We start from the raw sequence: 8672 nt of genomic DNA, 5'->3' as shown, positions 1-8672 counted from the left end.
CTAAATCATCTACTTGTATTATTGGCATTGATGCCTTATAAACTGTAAAACTCTGGGCTGGACTATGAGAAGTCAAAAAACTATTAAAAGGCGGGGATAGTAATTTGAGCCGTGTGGAATCAGATGGCAACTTAGTTGAATCAGTTGGCTCACATTGCACCAATGGGGGCAGGGCAGCAACTAGGAAAACATCTGTCAAATCTTTCTCTATAATGCAACTAAAATAGCGTGGATTAGTGTTGGCGTAAGCCATTGGATAATTATACTTCATTTTTTGGTTAGTAATGATGATAATGGTGATCCTTCAGTAGTTGGTTTCTTGCCTTTGCCAGTGCTCGGGGCACTGTCTTTTAGGATAGCAATGTTGTGCTGATCAGCTATTATAGCACCGTCTACGATGATAAGTGCCTGATCTGTATTGGAATTTGATTAGGAATTGATGACTGTTTCAGGGCCCCCCAAGTTTTTCCTCCATCATTATTTCAGCTGTAAAATCTGTATCATGCTTGTCTTCTGCATACATCCTTGATTTGGCTGCAGTCCTTGCTTTGGCCTTTGTTTCGCACATATTATTAATGATAATGGTATCTCCTTAAATATGTGACTATGCTCCACTACATGATGGTACAGAGCACTGCCTCACCAACTCTGATCCTCAAAGGTTTGCTGGCACTCCAATGTGACCAGAGAAGGGGCACGAGCACGCAAAGGAGACAGCAGAGGAAGCCCCCTCCTAGGAGTTTCTTCAAGACTGGCAAGCAGATTTAGACAGATTTACAGGCTGGTTCATAGACAGCGACAGATGAATGCAGATATAGAGGTAGGGTGGGAGCAAACACCGGCCACACAAGCCTCATCCCAACCTAGGGCGCCACTTCTGCATACCTGGGCTTTACTCAATGTGGTGCTTCTAAGAAACCACCCTACAGCACCTTCTGCAACAGTTCAACTTCCCACGTATACATCTGTGCTCTTGGTGCCTCCTAATGATGTATCTGCTGTACCTGCTTTATCAGCCTTGTCCAACCACAAACCGCTGCTCCCACAATCACTTGTTGCGGCACACTGAAGCGGTAATCTGATACCCACAAGCCAGAGGACTAAGAGGCTGAAAGGGCAAATAAAGGCGGTGGAGTATTTAAAGTGGTGTGTAAAGCAATAAGTGAGGGCAGCTACTGCATCAAACTATGGTACCAGTGCTGCCTGCTCGCATTCATGTCTGCTGATTTTCACTCACTTCTATTCCTGTTCTGCTCCAATACATAGGCGGATCAGGAGACTCACACTTGCCGCACGGCTACACAGCTGCATGGCTACAGGCTCAATAGCGCCCCATAGCTTCACAGGCCCGCCAAGCAATAGGGGAGAGGAGACGGTGAGTGACAGCGGGTGAGATGATTTTTTGGGTGGCAAAATGGCAGGTAAGTAGTGGAACAGCTCCGTTAGCTCCGGCGACACCTGCCATAGGTCTTATTACAATGTAGCATCATAGCATCCGCATGTCGCAGTTGCTCAAAGTGGCAGCTACAATGTCTCTGTAACCTTTGTATTTTTGAGTGAATGTCTTAGGGTTTTTTAATTTTTTTTCCGAACTATAATGTCCCTGTAATCTTTGTTTTTTTCAGTCAATTTATATGCTTTAAAAATATATATTTCCTAACCATAGCCTGCAAACATTGAGAGTGGTGTATGAGTGGCTGTATAGGGCAGTGAGTGGGTGTGTGAATGACTGTATTGGTCTGTGAGTAGCTATATGTTGTCAGTGACTGGGTGTGTGAGTGGCTGTATAAGAATGTGAGTGGGTGTATAAGTGGCTGTATGGGTCAGTGAGTGGATGTGTGAGTCTGAGTGTAAATATCCCACCCTATTCTGACAAACCTGCAATGAAGACCTATGAGTAGTCAGTAGAGTAGTACGAGTGATAAATGGATGATCACCAACACACCCTTTAAAAGACAAGAATTAGTGAAGACAATAGGTTTAACTTCTTGTATGTGTCGCAATGGTCATTTTCAATAGTTTCTAAAAATACACATTTATACATTATTTTGAATGTAAAATGGCGTATATCATAAAATCATTGGGTTCGAAGCATCAACAAAAATCAGGGTAAGCAGACGCCTATATCATAAGAAAAGATGCATAAAGTGCAAGGTGCAAGATCTTAGCATAAATTTAGACTATAAAAAAGGCACTACTAATTGCAATCATCAGGTTTTTAAAATCTTAGTGCATCCAGATGTGAATTATCCTTTCTTCTCTTGATTGCTATTTGTAAATAATGGATGACAGCATTCATTGATTTTTCATCTCCCAAATACCATATAAAGTTATAAGCATGTTTATAATAAACACAATTATTAGATAAAAAAGGGGTTTTAAAACCAGTTTACGGATATCCCTATAAAAATTACAAATAAGTATAACTTGTAACGTGGACTGAACCGACTTCCGTCACATGGACAGTTTAGAAGGTCATGACACTACTTTTCCATTTTTGGGAATGCTATTAGGTAATGCAATATACCAAGCCTAAGTCTATTTAAATAAAATCTACGTTGGGTATTTCTCACCATGATTAAATATCTTTCAATACCCATCGATGGTGGATGCTCACAGTAGGCAGTTACACTTTGTTTTATCCTTACTTTGGCCTCTCTTTCACATTCCCTGGCTGTAATATATATTTTCTTCAGGTCTTTTTTGCTATAATTCAGAATAATCGCTGGGGTCTTTATGTCAGAGTCTACCTCACAGCTTTTAAGAAGAATATGTATATGCTCTAGCCAAGGCATTTTTTTACTTTGATCGAGGGCCAACCAATCCATAATTAGATCCTTGGTGAACGTAGTCTCATCTTTCGCCTAAATCCCTTGCCAAAAAGTAAGGCCTGCCATATTTATAAGGTCGCTTAGATACGGTATGGATAATTCTTTATGAACTATATAATTGGCTATGGACCTTGGGACTTCCAACACTCTTTTTAAAAATGTATTTTCTTGAACTTGTAAAGGGGCAATGTTGGCTCTCCCCCATATAGCTGCTCCATAACAGGCACCTGTTACACACTTACTTCTGTACAGGGCAAGGTATTGCCAGGACTGGTTTGTCTCCTCTTTTTGCTGCAAATCTAAAAATGCCCTCTATTGTTCTTAAAAGTTTCATGTTATATAATGCGTATTCCATGTGCCACTCCTATTAAAAAGTAATCCCAAATAAGAAAAGGTTAAAAAGCTATTAATAACAACCTACCCACGTGGTGTTGTCTATTTTTTATCCCATTCCTTCCGCATGTCATGACAATTTTATTTAAGGTTGAACTGAAGATCCTTTTCGGATATATACAAAGCAAATTTTTCTATTAAGCATTGCAGTCCGTTCTCTGTCCTTGATAACAGGACAGCGTTGTCCGCGTATAGGAGGACTGGAGTGGGATGAGCCCCAACTTTTGGGGCGTCTGCAAATTGGCTTTATAGAAAAGGATCTACATTATTATTATATAGAGAGAATAGGAGGGCTGCCAGAACGCATCCTTGGCGTATTCCATGTGTAACCCTTAAATCCGGGGTACATTCGCCCATTGCACCAAACCGCACTCTAGATATTAAGTATTTATAAATCTGGGATAGCTATATAATGATATCAATTGGAGCACCTAACTCTTTCAATGTTTGCCACAATTTGGCATGATTAACGAGATCAAAAGCGCTAGTGAGATCTACGAAGAAAATATGTAAAACCCCTTCCTTAGCTAGTGTATAGTTTCATATCAATAGCTCCTAAGTTAGGCATTGTTCCACCGTCCCAATACCCCTTCTAAAACCATACTGGGTCTCTGTTAAGATGTTATTCTCAGTAGCCCAGATTTATAATCTCCCCAGCATGATTCTGCCCATCAGTTTGGAAGTTGAGTCAAGAAGAGATATGGGACGGTAACAATTTGCCTTCCCTCTATCCCCTTTTTTAAAGATTGGTACAATAACGCTTTCTACCCAGGATGCAGGCAGCACACCTCCTCAAGTAGCATTAAAAACATTTAATAGGATAGGGGTCTAAAAATCAATGTTGTGTTTAAAAACATCGATAGGTACCCCATCCGCGCCTGCAGCCTTCCCATTGGCATTTTTTTGTAAGGCTAATTTAATTTCATCTGGCGTTATTCTACAGGTTCCACTAATATGTATTTCCCTTTTTTACATTTAGGAACTATCGCAGCTTCTGGATTGAAGATACCCTCGAAATGCGATATATAATCTTCCGGGGTAACCACTGTATTAATTTTCATTAAAGTGTTCTCCCTGAAGAAAGGATGATCAATTGTTTTCCAAAATAAGACTGCATCTTGAGACTCTGCTGGCTGGATTAATTTTTCCCAGGCCTCCTCACGGATCTCAACTTTCCTTTGGTTCAGGGTACTTTTATAGTCTTTCCTCAATGTGCTTATCCTAGCATTATCCCTTGGTTTAACTTTCAGGGCTGTCTTTAATTCCCTATTTAATTTTGAAAATTCTCGGTTAAACCTTCTTGGACTATGATTACGGTTATTCTTCCTCTTTGTTGCTGTTAAATCACTTGCTATTTCATTCATAATACTTCTTTAAGAGTTTTTGATTACTGGGTTTATAGAGGAACCATCCAGACAGGTATTTATATCTGTTTGTTTCTTCCCTTTAAGGTTGTCCATAAAAATGGCTGGATTCACACCCGACCATTTTATGGAAACTCCGTTATTACCTTGTGTGTTAGTATTTTGTCCGCTGTCTTACCTCTTTCCTTTCCTATCAGAATACATCTTAGACTCATAATTAGCGGGTGGTGATCACTAAACAGATATACATTTATTATGATTTTTTCCACCAGATCCTTAATATTATTTGACACAATAAAATGGTCAATATTTGAGGATGACCTAGTCCCCACATATGTTTGGTTAACTGTTTCTCCGTCGAGGTTATCTGATTCCATAACTGCTAAATTATATTTGTGAGTGGCATTGTTAATAGCTTCCCCTTAAAAGATCATGTTGAAAATGGGGAATTTTATCACCAAAATGGTCACAATATCCACACGGTTCTCCCACTACTATTTCACACTTTTTACAGTTAAAATCACCTTTCCAGATCAGTATATAGTCTCCTCCCACTCCTTTTATAAAACAATCCAGATATTCTTCCAATAGCTTAATAACACCAGATCTGGTGTTATCAAAGATATTATTGTAAAAAATGTATAACAATCATAGATTGTATCCCCTTTGAGTAGAAATGTAAAAGCTGATAATATTGTGACATAACATTGGCTGCTCTTAGTATTAAGGGTGACATCACAGCAATTAAGGCCACTAAGCCTCCTTTTTCTCTCCCCATTCTAGAGGGGCTAGCCTTAGTACAGATTGTCTGAAAGCCAATCATAAAAAATGACTCGGTGTGCCAGGTTTCCTGTATCAAGATTAACATGTACCCCTCTAGTGTTTTTAACCAATCTTCTTTTTTAATCTTGTTTTTAATCCCTGCTACATTCCAAGTAATAATAATAAAAAACTGGTGAGGTTGTATACCAGGGTCAAACCCCACCAAGTTTTTGGAAGGGGTACTATTCTCATTTCTAGCCAGTGACTCGACCAAAACCTCCCCATGGGATTGTACCCTCAAAGCAGCCATCCTATCACTATGGTTTATAGTATTATCCGTATTTGTTACGGATGGCTCTTCCACAACCTCCGTCTGTCAATCAATATTGCTACATCATCTTTGGGGTGCATAATTATTATATGAAGGGGCGATCGAAATTGGGTCATGCTCATAAGATTTACTTAATCTGCTAAAACTAGGTCTATAGAAGAAACCAAGAGGAACAGCAACTATACAATCATGTTGCCTGCAATAGGGATCAATAGAATTGTTTAAAAATACCTTCACCAAATCCCTGCTACGAACGTTCACCACAACACAATCTCCTTGATGTTGTTTTCTTGAATTACCCACCCAGGCCACCCTTCTTAACATTATAATGTTCTGTTGGAACATATTAGTTCGAAAATTAGTTTTTACAGAGATCCAGTGTACCATTTGATTTTTCAAAGTCTTGTACGATTCACTGTTATTGTCAGCTAGTTTTGGTACATTGTTCAAGACAATAAGATATGGGGTTGCCTCAGGGGGGCAATGTAACGGCTCCTCAAAGTCACTCACATTGGCCTTTTCAAATTACCTGTCATGTTGGTTTTTACAGGTTTGGAAAGGGGAGCCATATCATTATTAGTTCTTTCAGCTCGGGCAGATCTTGTCTTTGGATGGACCCTAGGTGGTGATACAGAAGGAGTCGTTCTTTGTTGAGGTTCACCGGAGGGAATAATAGTGCTCAGAACTACTTTTGGCCTTACCATTGGGTTATTAATATTGATAGGCTTGTTGACATGGTTGGGAGATAATAATTCAGTTACAAGGTCCGTTAGAAAAGTCACATCCTTCTAGACTAGTTTGATTTCCGACTTCAAGCGCTGCTCAATACTATCCAGTTTACCATGGAGTTTTTTTAATAGGGTTTCAATGTTTTGCGGCCTTTGTACAGAATCTACAGGATTACTATCTCTCTTCACAGGTCATAATTTTTTCCTCCTTTTTTTGGTCTTTGTCTTGATTTTAGCCTTCACTATCTGATTGCCTCCAATGTCCTCATTCAAATTGGGTTGTTTCTAGCCTTTTTAGCTGGCAGGGAGGGCAGGTCTGTACTGTTAGTCAGTACTGAGATCTCCAATGGTGTAGTTGAAATGCAAGGGTTTGCCACATTCAGATCAGAGTCCTTATTTATTATATTGTTAGCCTGTAGTTCTACCTCTGTGTCCTTATCTGACCCATTACTCGCAAAATCTGAAGTGACTCAATCACCCTATAATGCTGACTCTTTTAATACGGCATCTAGTGCAGTTTTGGTAGCTGCAAGTTGTTCCTGCACATGAACTATCTCGCTATTTATAAACCCCACAGTATTTTTTAAGTATTTGGTGATGGGCACATTTTTTTTAGGGAGCTTCCCCACAGTGGACGATAACTTCCTTTTGCACATTATCCCGCTGTGAGAAACGTTTTCCAATAATACACGGTAAATTACTGTTGTATGTCCTTACCGGTGTCAGCAGCTCCTGTAGGGCCAAGAGGGGTGGCCCAGCACAGCCTCATCCAGCCGCGGACGGGCACAGACGGCCCGGCCCGTCCTTGGCCCAGGCTTTGTCTGGGCATGGCACGGGCATGCCAGCACGCGTCCCGTGCTGCGGGAGACCTGTCCTTGATTTAAGCACCTCCTGGTGCGTGAAATCACTATTGGCGGCGTGCACGCCACTGTGTAGCCTGGGAAATGGAGGCCCAGCATGCGTGCGTCTCCCCCTGTGCCCCCATTCACTGGTGGTATCAGGGCAGTACAAAGTAGAATAGCAACTGAATGAAATGATCTCCCGCGCTGCGGGAGACCTGTCCTTGATTTAAGCACCTCCTGGCGCTTGAAATCACCATTGGCGGCATGCACGCCTCTGTGGAGCCTGGGAAATGGTCCTAGCACGCGTGATTCTCCTGCTGTGCCCCCGGTCACTGGTGGTCTCAGGGCAGTACAAAGTAGAACAGCAACTGCATGAAACGATCCCTCCACACTTCTGTCATGCGAGAGAGAGGTTTCAGGGTAGAGGCCAGTCTGCCCTCACACCCTACTATGCATACCTATCGTCCAACAGAGACATCTCAGCAGCATGACCAGTTCCTCTCCAGACTCCACTACACACACTGGCGGGGGACTGGCTTTACATATGGTATTAAAATATTACTTTATGTTAAAGCAATACCTAGAAATTCACTGAAAAAAAATCTAAGATAAAGTAAAATCATAGTTAGATGTGCTACAAAGATGTGTTTTGTTTAAACAAAGCTTAGAAATTCACAGAACAAAAAAATGTTCAAGTGATGTTATAGTTCGGTGAATATGTCAGCTACAACATTAATATTTTGAGCTAAAAACAGCACATAAATTTACCAGAAATAGTTAGCAGATCTAACTATAACTTTCACCCCTGCCATGCACTACTTATGTTTTTGCAGTGAATTTCTATGTTTAAAAAAGTAAACAAAAACAGATATTTTATCACACCTAACTATAACGTAACTTTAACCTTTGTTATTTTTCAGTGAATTTCTAGAGTTTCCTTTAACGTAATGTAGTATTTTATTAACATACATAAAGCCAGCCCCCGCCCCCCTGGTGTATGTAGTAGGGTCCGGGGAGAGGCTGGTCACTCTGCTGAGGTTTCTCTGTTGGATGATGGGTATATGTTCTGGAATGTGACTTTTAAAAGAAATACATTGGAAGGACGATTAACAAAGTAAACATTTGTTTTCTACAACAAGTGAGGGCCATAAAAAATCTGGATAGAAATTATCCCATGGTCAATCATTTTTGGGAGGTGCATCAGGAGGACCCCAAATGTCTGTGTCATTATGGAATTAAACATATCAAAGCCTGTCCATGCAAGTGTGATCAGGAACTTGAATTACACAGATGCAAATTCAAAATAATCAGTCTGCTGGGGACAGAGAATGCCTGGGGTCACAACCTTAATGCTGAGCTACATGTTCACATTTGAAAACTAACACTACTTGTGGACAATCGATCCTGTGAATTAGATGATT

This window comes from Triturus cristatus, chromosome 2_2, assembly GCF_964204655.1.
Source record: "Triturus cristatus chromosome 2_2, aTriCri1.1, whole genome shotgun sequence".
NCBI lineage: Eukaryota > Metazoa > Chordata > Amphibia > Caudata > Salamandridae > Triturus > Triturus cristatus.
This window is presented reverse-complemented; position numbering follows the sequence as displayed.